Consider the following 14635-nt stretch of genomic DNA (forward strand, 5'->3'; position numbering starts at 1 on the left):
CAAATAAGGAAGTAGGACCAACTTCAGCATTTTTTGCTGCTCTGGCCTGCGGTGGGGGCTGGAAAAGCAGAGAGGAACTGTCTGGGGCGGAGCTGGTGCGCGCCCTCTGAGTGGTGTGAGGCCTGAAAACGGGCCCAAGAAACCCGATCCTTCCTGTCATGCCCCTCAGCGATGAGAGCAAACGAGTAACCCTGGAATCCTATACACAGTTACGTAAGTGTAAGTCTCATTGCACTCAGTGAGACTTATGCCTGAGGAGACACGTATAGGCTTGGCGAGGTGGCTGCTGTGCCTCCTTTTGCTCACTTGCTCTTTCCGAACAGCCCCACTGGGCCCAATCCTTACCGCAGCATCACCTGAGGTGAGAGGGCGTGCAACCAGGTGTGGAAGCTTCCAGAGAACCAGGGTGAAGGGCAGGCGAAGCTATCCGAGGCAACGGCAACCGACCCTTGCCCAATCCCAGGCTTAGCGGTTGCTATTGTTGAATGTTTGACTGCCACTCCTACGCCAAGCCTCAATGGTTTTATTTGCAGTTATTGCTCACTGGAGCTTTATAGCTTACTGTAATACTGAGGGAGCTTTGAAGTATTTGTCAATCGGTATTTCTGAGGAATCTTCGAGACTGCTTGTTTTTGCTTTTTATCAGAGGTTCCTAAGCAGTAAATGCGGGCGTTTTTTCTTGGGAGAATAAAGCAGATCTAGATTTATAATGCAATCCTGCGCCAACATACCTCGGAGTAAGCCCCATTAAACTCAATGGGACTTACTTCATAGATATGTTTAGATTTAAGCGTTTCAAATCTTGTCAGGAGGATGTCATTATTTGTTGGATCTTGAAGGGTTTCTATGCTTTGTCAAGCCCAGTTTTTCCAAATACAGTTTTCCTTCCAATTCCGATTGTTCCATATTCAGAATTTTATATCTTTCCAATTCACCACTTGTTTCCATATGTTTCTTACAGTTTCTGTTGTAGGAAATAAAATATACAAAAGCTGAGGCCAGAGTGGATAATCTGGTCAGTGAAGATAGCCCATATTTTTTCCAAAGAGATACATTAATATATGCATTGTGTGGAGAAACGCATAGAGAGAAGTTTTTCTTTGTCTTTCATAATGCTACAACCTAGGGCCATCCAGTGAAGCTGAATGGAGGGAGATTCAGGACAGACAAAAAAAGCCCTTTTTTACAACACATAGGTAACCTTTGGAATTTGCTGCTAGTGCATAAGATGTGGGGATGACATCTAACTTTGATAGGGGATTAGACAAATTAATGGAGAATGTCATGTTGTTATATGCCTTCAAGTCAATCATGATTTATGGCAACCCTATGAATTAGCGACCTACAATAGCATCTGTTGTAAACTACCCTGTTCAGATCTTGTACGTTCAGGTCTGTGGCTTCCTTTATGGAATCAACCCATCTCTTGTTTGGCCTTCCTCTTTTTCTACTCCCTTCTATTTTTCCCAGCATTATGGTCTTTTCTAGTGAATCATGCCTTCTCATTATGTGTCCAAAGTATGATAACCTTAGTTTCATCATTTTAGCTTCTAATGATAGTTCTGGTTTAATTTGTTCTAAAACCCAATTATTTGTCTTTTTCGCAGTCCGTGGTATCCGCAAAGCTCTCCTCCAGCACCACATTTCAAATGAGTTGATTTTTCTCATACAGCCCCATTATCTCCAGCATTCAGAGGCAAGCATGCCTTTGAATACTACTTGGCAGAGAACAGTGGGAGAAGGCTATATTTCCCTGATGTCATGCTTTTGGGCTTCCCACTGGCATCTGGCTGGCCGCTGTGGGAAACAGGATGCTGACTAGTTAGTTGTTCAGTTTTCTTTAATTCTTATGACTACAAGTGAACTAGAATGTTTTTCAATGGTTGTAGTTATTTATAGTAGCATCCTCATTTTGATATGCAAACTTTTAAAGAAACCTTACTTGATCTTTGTAGAAGAGCTGGAGGTACACTTGCTCTAGCTGATTAGGAGTCAACAGCCTTTTTTGGCTTGGGAGCACAGTTGGAATTTTGAGAGAGTACCATGGGCACCATCCCCTCTGGTTACTTATCTCCCGCCTCCCCTGGGTCACTCTCCCCCCAATCAGACAGAAGATGAGAACGCCCCCATATACATGCTTTTCATTTCCAAGGTCTGGGTAAAAGTCAGATCCAGTAGAATTGAAACAGATCCTTTTGAATTTGCAGGATTTCACACAGGTTCTCCCAAAGCCACCATAAGATTAAAGTTTACAATAGTAGACTGCACAGTAAAAATCAGATCCGGCACTTGCTGGCACCAAAAATATTGATCCTAAGCATAGATCTTCATGGTTTTCCCCCACAAGATGATAAAACCACCAACAAATCTGTGGACAGACGTGACCTATGATTTGATGGTGGTTTTGAGGGGATCCTTTGTAAAAATTGGGAAGATCCATAAGGATACATACCTTGGTCCTTTGGATCCATATTTGTGCACCATGTTAGCTCTGGATCTATGCACCAAATCTATGATTTTTTAAATATACATGTTTCAGTCAATGAAGTCAGATATGACCTATGATTTGATGATAGTTGGGGGAGTTTAACACCATTTAAGGAAGATCGCTAAAAACCTATATATATTTGCAGTGTTTTTCTTCCTTGTAGCATATTTGCTGATGGCTACTTCTGGACATGTGGCTTCTAGTGCAACCCAATCATTGCTCTTCTATTGTAAGCTAAAAATAGAATTCGAAATTGACTTTTTGCAGGTCCATAAACATGGTGTGCTTTCTTTTCCGAGTGCACATCCCACTATGTTCCATTCACACTAATCTGCGTGACATATAGGTGCTCTGGGGAGGGTCATTGGAAGTTCTGTACATATTCTCTATAAGCCTTCTGGTGGGTACCATTTCATGTATCCCCCCGCCATAACACTCCATTTTAATTAAGCAAATAGACACATTTTTAAAATAAATAACATAAAAGTGCAGTCTAACATCTAATACTCTAGCTGATATGTAACAGGCAGGTAAGTTATATTAGAACTACAATGTGGATGTAGTTTAGAAATCAAAGGTCATTCTTGCTGCCTTTCTTTCAAAAGAGGCAACATGGAATCCTTGGAGCATAGCTTTTCCCAACTCCATCTGAAGACCCTTAACACAGAACCTGGTTGAATAGGAATTTGTCAGTAAAACTGTCTCAAAGCCATCACTGGAATTAGGAACTGGTGAATTCACTGGGGACTTAAAGGTGAGCCTATAGGGCATAGGGACTACACCCCAAAGCAGTCTCAGAAGGCCCAGATGTATAGTAAGAGCTCAAAACCTATTCCTCAAAACCTAGGATCAGGGATGAAGGGACTGGCATTTAGAGGGGTTTACATACCCCAAAAACAATATTTTTCATCTTGGGCCCCTGGTGCTTTGAGGGCCACTTAAAGCCCCTTGCACATAGTCGGGTGATGAAACAAATGTGTAGAGAGGTCTAAACCCACCTCTAAAACCATATTCAAGGGCAACCCCCAAAATAGCCCTTTTGAGGGGGGGAGAATCCTAAAGCAATCCTAAAAGGAGGCAGGACTTACAGTGAGCAAGGGGCAGGACAACTATCACTTCTTAGTTTAATGCATGGTAGGTCCTCTGTTCTCACTCCCATTTCTCTCTCCTGACTCCTGCAGCATCCCACCTTCTCCCCCCTGGCCACTTCATATTCTTTCTCCCATTCTTCTAGCTTACTCCCCTTTCTCTCCTATCTTAGTTCCTCCACTTTCTGTTCAGCTGCCAATGTGAGCCTTGAAAACCATTTCATTCATTGGTGATCACTCGTGGCTGCGTAAGATTGTCTTCCAAGGTAAGGTGTTTAACAGTGGGTCTGTAAGTGACTGTGGAGGCCAATTCTGGATCCACACAGCCTCCCACAGTGAGGACATAGGTTTCCAGATGGAAGATGGTCACAATGGAGATTTGTTTGACGTGCCTTCCACTTAGCTCGTTTGTCCTGTTTGCCCTGTATTAGTGCTTCTTCGAAGTCCACAGCATCTTTGATAATAGCTGACCTTCATTTGGGACGTTCATGGGCCAAGACTTCCCAGTTCTTGATGTTCATGTTACATTTTTTTTAGATTCGCTTTAAGAACATCTTTAAACCTCTTTTGCCATCCACCAAAATCCTGTTTTCCATCCTTAAGTTGGGAGTAAAGTAGCTGCTTTGGAAGACGGTGATCAGGCATTTGAACAACATGGCTGGTCCAGCAAAGTTGATGTTGAAGAATCATTGTTTCAACACTGGTAGTCTTTGCTTCTTCCAAAACGCTAACATTAGTCCGTCTGTCTTCCCATGTAATTTGCAGAATTTTCCAGAGGTGGCATTGGTGGAATCTTTCAAGAAGTTGGGAGCGACATTTATAGATGGTCCATGTTTCACAGGCGAACAGTAAGGTCAGTGGTACAATGGCTTTGTAAATAAGCACTTTGGTCTCCCTGCGAATATCCCGATCCTGAAACACTCTACGCTTCATTCGGGAGAATGTGGCACTCGCAGAGCTCAGAAGATGTTGAATTTCAGCATTGATGTCAGCTTTTACAGAGAGATGGCTGCCGAAATAGGGGAAGTGATCAACGTTCTCCAGCATCACACCATTAAGCTGGATTGATGGTGCTACAGAGGGACTAGTTCGTACCTGTTGATGAAGCACTTTGGTTTTTTAATATCAAGAGAGAGCCCAAGCTTTCCATATTCTTCTGCAAAGACATTTAGGATAGTTTGAAGATCTTTCTCCGATGTGCAGAGACTACATTATCATCGGCATATTGAAGTTCTACGACAGAGGTTGACATTACCTTTTTGCTTTCAGCCTACTAAGATTAAAAAGCTTTCCATCTGTTCGGTATATGATTTCCATACCAGTAGGGAGTTTCCCCTCAATAAGGTGTAGAATCATAGCAATGAAGATAGCAAATAAGGTAGGAGCAATGACACATCCCTATTTGACGCCTGATCCGACTCTGAATGGATCGCTCTGAAAACCATTGTTATCCAAAATTGTCGCTGTCATGTTGTCCTGAAGGAGTTGCAAAATATTCACAAATTTATCAGGGCAACCAGTTTTCAGAAGGATGGTCCAGAGAGTGGTTCGATTCACAGTATCAAAGGCCTTAGTCAGATCAATAAATGCCATATGTAAAGGTCGATTCTGCTCCCTGCATTTTTCTTGAAGCTGTTGTGCAGTGAAGATCATGTCCACTGTCCCCCTGGAAGGGCAGAAAACATTTTGAGATTCGGGGAGGACATCCTTTGAGATCGGCAGGAGGCGATTTGTGAGGATCCTTGCAAGGATTTTACCTTCGGTAGCAAGAAGAGAGATGCTTGGATAGTTCCCACAATCTGTTCTATCATCCTTCTAATTATGAAGGGGGCAATGAGCAGGGGGGCACTTAGAGGTTTCACAGGCATTAGGAGAAGGCCTCAAGGGCACCATTGTGCCCATGGGCATCACATTGATGATACCTAGGATTAGGGCCTTGCATACCATTTTTTTGCATCAAGGTTCGTTAGAGAAATAGGTGCATAGTTGAATGCTTCAAAAGAAAAGTAACCTTGCCTTAAAAAAATGTAAATATTTGCTGAATTCCTCTCAGGTAGCCTTCACCAACCTGCTGCCCTCTAGAAGTTCTGGACTACAACTCTCATCAAATGGAAGTTGTAATTCAAAATATCTGGAGGGCAGTAGGTTGGCGAAAGCTGATCAAAGGGGAAAGCCATTTATTTTTTGTATGTAGTGTATTTTTTTTATAATGATTTATAATCCACCCTTCATTATACAATGATCCCAGGGTGAGTTACAGGAAATTTCTGTAAAGAACAATCAAATCAGATAAAACAATTTAAATACAACCACAACATATCTAATAACACAACAGGAGCACAATCAAATAGTCATATCAATCATATGAGACCCTCACAAATGCCTGGGTGCACATATGAGCTTTCCCTTGATAAGCTTTGGGAGTTGCTTATTGCACTAACCCCCAGGATTGTTCACTGAGGCTAACAACATCCTCTTTTCAAGGGCTTCATTGTTTGCTTCTGCTCATTGGGATGCAGCGGGAGGGTGGGGTGGGGGAGAAGCTACATGAGAACTCCTACACATCAACAATTTTTTATTGTTATACTGCTTAAAATAAATCACATGGCTCAGTAGGCCACACAGTTGGAATTGCTTCAGGGGGAGCCTGTGTGAATCTTGATATTATGCTGTGTGTAGGATTGTTTTATTGATGGTAACTGATTGCAAAGACCTCCAATAAAAATTATTAATAGTCCTCCCCCACAGAGGTCTCTTCATCACTTGCAGTTGGAGTACTTGGATGGCTGGTGGGGCATTTTGTCACCTTTGCTTTGCAATTTTTTTTTAATGAATAAAGTGAAGAAACTTTTTTCATTTTTATCCCATCCTTCCTGTAAGGAGCTCAGGGTAGCATACAAGTTTCCCACTCCACTATCCTCACGCCAATCCAGTGAAGTAGGTTAGGCTGAGAGAAAAGTGATCTGCCCAAGTTCACTCAGTGAGCTTCAAGGCCAAGTGGGGATTTAAACCTAGGTCACTCCATTCCTACACTAGTACGCAAACTGCTATACCACATATGGCTCATCCATATGGGAGATACTCAAAGACAGAGTACAATGAGGGTGTAATGTTGTTCATCTGCCCCTGGGTGTGAGATGGGGAAAGCAGCCAAATGGAAAAGGAGAGAGGTTTCAACATGTTGCTCCGCCTGTGAGCTGTTGTAACTGCACTTGCTGAAGATCTGAGGGGAAGGCACAGCCTTGTTGCCTAAAACACATACACTTCCTTTTGCCACTTCCTTCAGGAGTTGCCTATTATATCAGCTTCTGCTCTTATGTCAAGGTTGCCATCCTTTCACCTGGCAATGTTCCTGTGCCTTTAACTGCTGTATGAGAGGCAGTCGTTCCACAGGTTAAACTTTCCTTCTGCTTCACTGCATGACTGTTGCATGTCATGGAATAATTCTATGGCTACTGACTCAGTCACATGGAAGCATGAAAAGTGCAATTGGCCTGCCAAAGGGGAGGGGGGAAATGCTAGCCTTGTCTGAATGTCAAAGAATGCAAGACAAGTCAGACAACAGTTAAAAAAAAAAGATGAGACTATTTGTCTTGTTCCTGATATTAAAGTGGTTACAGAGTTCTTCCTGGAAGTCAGATTCTCTTATATCCACTTAAGGTGTCCAGCATGCCTAGAACTGAAAGCACCCTTAGCTTTTTCTTGTGATTCCCAGACTCAGTTCTAAAGCAGCATCCTGAATGCAGTGTAAGCTCTGCTGTTTTAATAGAATGTTAATATGTAACTCCCAAGTTTGATTGCTGCCAACAGTTTTAACGTGTAACATCTTTTATCCTTGGTGTGGTTCGTTTTTTGTTTTGTTTTGAAGTGATAAATGTATTATATGTTGGAATTGCTTGTAAACTGAACTTGTGCATTTACTGTATCATATGGTGTTATGATTATGCTGTATGCCACTCTCTGTACTTTTAGTACAGGTGTGGGGAATCTTTGGCCCTCCAGATGTTGCTGAACTACAGCTCCCATCATCCCTAGTCATTGGCCATGCTTGTTGGGGCTCAAAGGGCCAAAGGTTCCCCTCCACACCTGTTTTAGTAGAAGAGCAGGATGAAAATGGAAATGCTGCCTTCAGGTCGATCCCGACTTATGGCGACCCTGTGAATAGGGTTTTCATGGTAAGCGGTATTCAGAGGGGGTTTACTATTGCCTTTCTCTGAGGCTGTTACTGGCCCAAGGCCACCCAGTTAGTTTCATACAATCATAGAGTTGGAAGGGGCCTTGTAGGCCATCGAGTCCAACCCCCTGCTCACAGCAGGAAATGCACAGCTAGAGCATCTCCCGCAAATAGCTGTCCAGCCTCTGCTTGAAGACATCCAGCGAAGGGGATCCCACCACCTCCCTAGGCAGTCGGTTCCATTGCCGAACTGCCCTTACTGTCAAGAAGTTCCTTCTAATGTCCAATCTGAATCTACGCTCCTGCAACTTAAAACCATTAGACCTAATCCTACCTTCATGGCTGTGTGGGGATTCGACCCCTGGCCTCCCAGGTCGTAGTCCAACCCTCTAACCACTACACCACACTGGCTCTCTGAAGAGCAGGATATAAATAATAAATATTTGATTGCCACTATTAAAAAAGTCAAATTTGCATCTGCATGGAACCTTCCTGTTTTTAAATCAAAGCCATGCAAAATAGTCCTCATGGCATATCTTTCAGATAGGCTGTCTGACTTCCATCCCAAGCTCCTCTTGGTATTACAAAGAATATTTCTTAGCACTTATCACTGCAAACTTGTCTGTGATAATATTTGTTAGTTTGAGGAAGTTGTTTTTAGAAATCATTTCCTCAGATGCGTTTCCCTTGCTCTTGTCTCAACCTAGCCATTGTGGAAAGTATTGCACATAAGTCAGTGCGAAGTCAGTTGAAACACACTGGTGCAATTGTCCAAAGCCTTTCCAAGCAAGCTTAGAGGGAAGGGGGAACAATATGCACCAAAATATTTGTCAGTCCCCTTAAAAGCTAAGCTGGTAGAATGAAACGGCAACCGATAAAAGGACTGCTATGGTGATGAAACACCTTGTTTTTTCAGGGGGGGGGGAGTCCACTGTGGAGGCTCAGCAATCCGATGACGTGCTAAGGCACAGCTTGCATAAATGCTATGCAACAAAAACAATGGCAGCTGTGGCGAGAATGCTTTGTGCCCCCCAATGCTAAAAAGCTTAGGCTAGGGAAGCCCACTGAGTTCAGCGATGCTCACTATGAAATAAGTATGCCTAAGCCTGGAGTCCTAATCATAGAATCATAGACTAGAAGAGTTGGAAGGGGCCTATAAGGCCATCAAGTCCAACCCCTGCTCAATGCAGGAATCCAAATCAAGGCATTCCTGACAGATGGCTGTCCAGCTGCCTCTTGAATGCCTCCAGTGTCGGAGAGCCCACTACCTCTCTAGGTAATTGGTTCCATTGTCATATGGTTCTAACAGTTAGGAAGTGTTTCCTGATGTCCAGTGGAAATCTGGCTTCCTGCAAATTGAGCCCATTATTCCTTGTCCTGCACTCTGGAACAATCGAGAAGAGATCCCGGCCCTCCTCCATGTGACAACCCTTCATGTACTTGAAGAGTGCTATCATATCTCCCCTCAGTCTTCTCTTCTCCAGGCTAAACATGCCCAGTTCTTTCAGTCTCTCCTCATAGGGCTTTGTTTCCAGTCCCCTGATCATCCTTGTTGTCCTCCTCTGAACCCATTCTAGTCAAATAGCTGCTTCACCCAGTCACAGGATCAGTTGATATGATGATCAATCCACATGACATAGGAACATAGGAAGCTGCCTTGTACTGAATCAGACCACTGGTCCCTCTAGCTCAGTATTGTCTACTCTGATAGTCAGCAGCTCTCCCGGATATCAGACAGGAGTCTCTCCCAACCTACCTGGAGATGCTGGAACTGAACCTGGGACCTTCTGCATGCAAATCAGATACTCTACCTCTGAGGTACGGCCCTTCCCCAACTTTCACTAACATAGCAATAGAAGCTGAAGACCCCCCCCATGTTACAATTTAGAGTCTGTAATCTCATTTGCACAGATTCCAGACAGCTTTCCTCCTTTTAGTCCTGTTTTCTTTTCTTTTATTGCTTAAATAGTTGCTCAGGGCAATTGGATTGTCCTTTCTCACTGTCAGAGATACTGCTTGAATTACTGAATTCAGTGTGTACGTGTTTATCTCCTGCTGTTACCAATCTGCTTGATGATGTAGATAAGATGCTATCATTAGGAATCACTCCCTGTTCTTCTGCAGTTACAGAATTCTCACTTTCCCTAACTTGTCTTGGCTTTCTGAAGTAGGAATTAATAAAGGTTTGCTTGCATTTGGCACTCATTGAGACTTTTTGCAGTGACTTACATACTCCACTTTCATGCTGATTGGTTCGTAGGATGCTGGAGACAAAGAGACCCTGCTGGGACCTGTTTCCCAAAAAAGTAAGGGGGTCCAAGACCCCCTCGGACCCCGGATGACTATACTCCTAGTCACCCCTATAGGGGCTAAGTTAGGACCAACTGTACTCTGGCTTCTCTCCTCCTCCGCCCCACCCCCAACTGCAGACAGGCCCTCAAGGGAGCAGGAATACCAAATAAGATGATGGGGTGGATGATGCATGAAAGCTGGTTGTTGACTATTCCTGCCAGGTGTAGCCAACTATATTGGTGTGAATTGATCAATTGCTACAGCAACTAAGAAAACTCTCTTAACACTGTTGCCCCCAAGCGCCCTCTCTGCCACTGTAGAGCCCAGTTTGCACCTTGGTACACCGGTGAACTAAGGGCAATGAAACAGGCTGGATGACAGCAAGAGTGCAAGTAGCGAGAAGTATGCTGTGAGGCTGATTGGGCATGAGTAAAGCATCATAACCATGGCTAGCGTGTGGCGGTGAGGGCAGTGAAGAAGGCCGACTTCTCTGCCAGCATCGCATCCTGAAGCAGCTGTCCAGTGGAGTTTTTTCATATTGTCAGGGGTTTGTTGACATTAACTCCACCAAATGGAGTTTTAGACACTTTGGAAGCCCACTGTGAATTGTTTGCAAGGCACTTTGAGGGTAAAGTTGCTCGCCTCCCTAGCAATCTTGATGCCCCATCCGCATCTACTGTAGTCCTCAGTGAGGTTATCAGTGCAACATCTGCTGCAATTTCTTGGGATCAGTTTCAGTTGATGTGGCTTGATGATGTGGACAAGGTGCTCGTGACAATGAGGCCAGCAATGTGTCCTCTTGACCCTTGCCTTTCTTGGAATATTAAAGCTTGCTGAGGGGGGTTGACTGAGAGGATCCAGGGAGTGGTCCCAGCCACCCTGAAAGAGGCGGTGATCTGACCGCTTCTAAAAAAGCCTATCCTAGACCCATTGGTTTGTGACAACTACTGCCTGGTTACAAATACCTCCTTTTTAGAGAAGATGATTGAGAGGGTTGTGGCACAGCAATTGCAAGCAGTGGCGTCACTAGGGGTGTGTGGGGTGTGTGGACCGCACCAGGTGACACCATCAGAGAGGGTGATTCTCAGCTTTAATTTTAAAAAAATTAAGTTTCTAGGTGGTCCGGTTCTCGAGATATACATAAAAACGTCAGCCCCCCCCATTAAATCTTTTTTTAAACTACTGTATAGCACTTCGTAGCTTTAACCCCGCCCATTCAGGATTGCAGCCAATCAGTGAAGGGTTTGTTTGACCTGTGGCAGTGTCTAGTAAACCTCATTGCAAGGCCAGAAAATGGTGGTTCCCCCCCCCCCGTTTATCTGAAAATCTCATAAATTGGGTAAGTATATACATTTCAGTTTTTTCCCCTCTTGTGTGTAGGAGTCAGATCCTGCGCAGTGTTTTGAAAACCTTCCCAATACTTGCTTTTGTGGGGGTAAAAGCATTGCTAATCCCATATCTCCAGAGTAAATCCCATTGAATTCAATAGGATTTACTTTTAAGTAGACATGGTTATGAATGTGCTGAAAATCAATGGGACTTTAGAGTGAATGTAAAAAAGAATTGTGTTTGTGTTCTCTTTCTGTCCCCCCCCTCTTTTAAAGCAAGTAGGCAGGGCTTACTTAGGTATTACAGTTTTTATTCTGTAGGAAACTAATACTGATTTTTTAAAAACTAATACTGATTTTTCTGCAATGACCAACTGGTTTGACAATAAACGATTATGTGGGCTGTATGTATTTATACATCTGCAGTGTGTGTGTGTAGTTTTTCCAACAACCCTGTGAGGTAGGGTTGGAAACCAAGGCAGCTCACAACAAGAAATAAATCCCTTTAAAATCCAATAACCATAAAGCAAGAATAAACAGTTGGAAAACAGCCTAAAGAGGCATGATTCTGAATTTTGGGTTGTGTGAATTAAGTTTATTTATTTATTATTTGATTTATATCCCGCCCTTCCTCCCAGTAGGAGCCCAGGGCGGCAAACAAAAGCACTAAAAGCACTTTAAAACATCATAAAAACAGACTTTAAAATATATTAAAACATCTTTGAAAATATTTTTTAAAAGCTTTAAAAAAACATCGTTTTTAAAAAAAGAAAAGTCTTAAAAACATATTAAAAAGCAATTCCAACACAGACTCAGACTGGGATAAGGTCTCAACTTAAAAGAACAAGTTGAAAGAACAAGTTCCTTATCACTTGAGGCTGTAGTTCTCTGCACACTTCCCAATTTGAGTAAGCCCCATTGAATACATTGGGGCTTGCTTCTGAGTAAACAAACATCGGATTGCACTATAAATATATTTACAGATTGTGTAATTCATAAACATATTTGAGAGTCATGTTTATATAAATATTTCTTCATACTGTGTCCCAATAAGTATTTGATTTCACACTATGGTTGTAGATGATTTTTTCCTCTACATTTTAAGTGTGCCCTTCTTCCTGGGGGTGGTCATGGTTCTCCGTTGTTTTCATTCTGAGGGGAGGATAGGCTGAGAGATGGTGAGTAGCACATTTAAGGTCTCTTCACCTCCCCCCCCTCTTTTTATTTGTATTTATTTTATATTTCTCCAATATCTTCCCCTGGCTATTTTTATGTATTTTAAATATTTTTAGATTAAATAAATAGGAAATCATAATTGCGAACCTCCCTAAAAGCAATTTACCTATCCTTATGTTTTGGCAAAGTGATGGTGTGAAGGCATGCTGGTAGAACAAGAGACCATGTTTGAGGCATGTTATAAGGTGTTTGAGGACTTTGTCACGCATTACGTTTTGAGACCTGTAGATTCATGTCGGAAAGAACATGTGCACGTATTGAATGGTGGCTTGGGTGCTGTTTTTTCAGTCTACGCTGCATGCGTAGTGAAGGTGATACATCATCTGGCAGTTAGCTTCATAACGTGAGAATGAAAAACATTTGGATCACCATTCACTTTTTTACTTTTCTCACTGTTGAGACCACTTCATATATTTTTCATACACAGAAATTTAATCTTTGTATAGGAAAAAGTATTTTGTAAAATATGGAGGACAGTGTCTGCCCAGTCAGTATAACCACTGTACAAGATCTACTCAGCCACTGTAATTACCTTTTTGTTTTGAGTGCCCTTTTGTCTGGGTCTTGGTTCAGGTGTGTATCCAATTTTGATGTGCTTATGGAAGGGGTGTGCAAGTAGTGCCCCCCTCAAGTGTGGAGACTTGGACAAATATTGTGTTATGGAAAACCAAAGTCTGTGTGAAAGTACATCTTTGGGAATGCCATCAGTGTAATCCTAAACACACTTAATAAATAATATCGAACTTGCACATCACAAAATATATTACGGTCATGTCCATAAGCACCAGGAGGGTAGTCGCCCAGGGGATCTTAGTCCCTCTGCTTTTTTGGGAGCAGGGTCCCTATGTCTCCAAGCATCCTACAGTCAGCATGAAAAGGGAGTGTGTTAGTCACTGAGAAGAGTCTTCTAATATGCTTTCTTGCCTTTCCTGCTGATTGGAGCCAATCAGAGTGAAAGGAGGTGAGTCAGCCACTGAGAAGACTCTTCTCAGTTGCTAACGCTCTCCACTTACATGCTGATTGGCTCCTAGAGATGTTTGTTGTTGTGAGAGAATGCATTAACAAAGATCTCATTCTTAATCCAGGAGTAAAGAAGGGTGTATGTGGCTGCAACTATCATGAAGGGACTCTGCACTTCTGAATTTTCTACTAAACAACTGATAAATACCTATGTAACTTTGTGTCTGGAGACTTATTATTAAGGATCACTTTCCATAACTGTAAGGAGGTATGTCCACATGCAAGCATCCCAGGCACCTAAATGAGGGGTGAGAGCAGCATAGGACATAAGCAGATGTCTTATACCAGGGGTTCCCAAACCTTTCTTCTACATAGACCACTTGAAAATTGCTGAGGGTCTGAAAGTATCTGAAAATTTACTATGGGCATATGCAAGATAATTAACTCCCATTAGTAATAAGAGCAAGAATTTGGGCTGTGCGTATGATATTGTAATTTAAAGGTGTAATTTTAATTTTGCAAGTTGTTTATGTCACTACTATTGCCATTACATTCAGTGATATATGGGAATTACGATTTACAAGTAACATTAGTACAAAAAACATTACTAAGGATTCTGTATGGTCTGGTACGGGAGGAGGTCCATGGGGGTGACACCATGAGTTACCGCACTGGGTGACACCAACCCTAGTGACGCCACTGATTGCAAATACACTTGGATGAAACAGATTATCTTGATGCATACCAATCTAGGTTCATGCCTGATTATGGGACTGAATCAGCCTTGATGCCCCTGATGGATGACCTTTATTGGGAGAAGGAGGAGTGTAGCCCTGTTATTCTTACTTGATCTCTTGGTGGCTTTTAATACCATTGACCATGATATCCTTTGGAGCCGACTTGGTGAGATGGGTATTGGAGGCATTGTTTTACAGTGGTTCCGATCCTATCTCCAGGGTCATTGTCAGATAATAGCATTGGGTGATTGTCTTTCGGCCCCCTGGCAATTGTGCTATGGGGTGCTTCAGGGTACCATCTTGTCCCCAATGCTGTTTAACATCTACTGTAT

General features: G+C 42.7%; 1 long non-coding RNA gene across 1 annotated transcript in view; it reads left to right on the forward strand.

Annotated features, from left to right (window-relative positions):
- The window catches only part of LOC133380459 (uncharacterized), a 28021-nt gene that overhangs the window by 1024 nt on the left and 12362 nt on the right, over positions 1 to 14635 (forward strand). The window contains exon 2 of the long non-coding RNA XR_009761447.1: positions 4342 to 4429. This is a non-coding gene — a long non-coding RNA (uncharacterized LOC133380459). The remainder of the gene's footprint in view (positions 1 to 4341; positions 4430 to 14635) is intronic.

The sequence above is a fragment of the Rhineura floridana genome, chromosome 3 (genome assembly GCF_030035675.1).
Source record: "Rhineura floridana isolate rRhiFlo1 chromosome 3, rRhiFlo1.hap2, whole genome shotgun sequence".
NCBI classification, from domain to species: domain Eukaryota; kingdom Metazoa; phylum Chordata; class Lepidosauria; order Squamata; family Rhineuridae; genus Rhineura; species Rhineura floridana.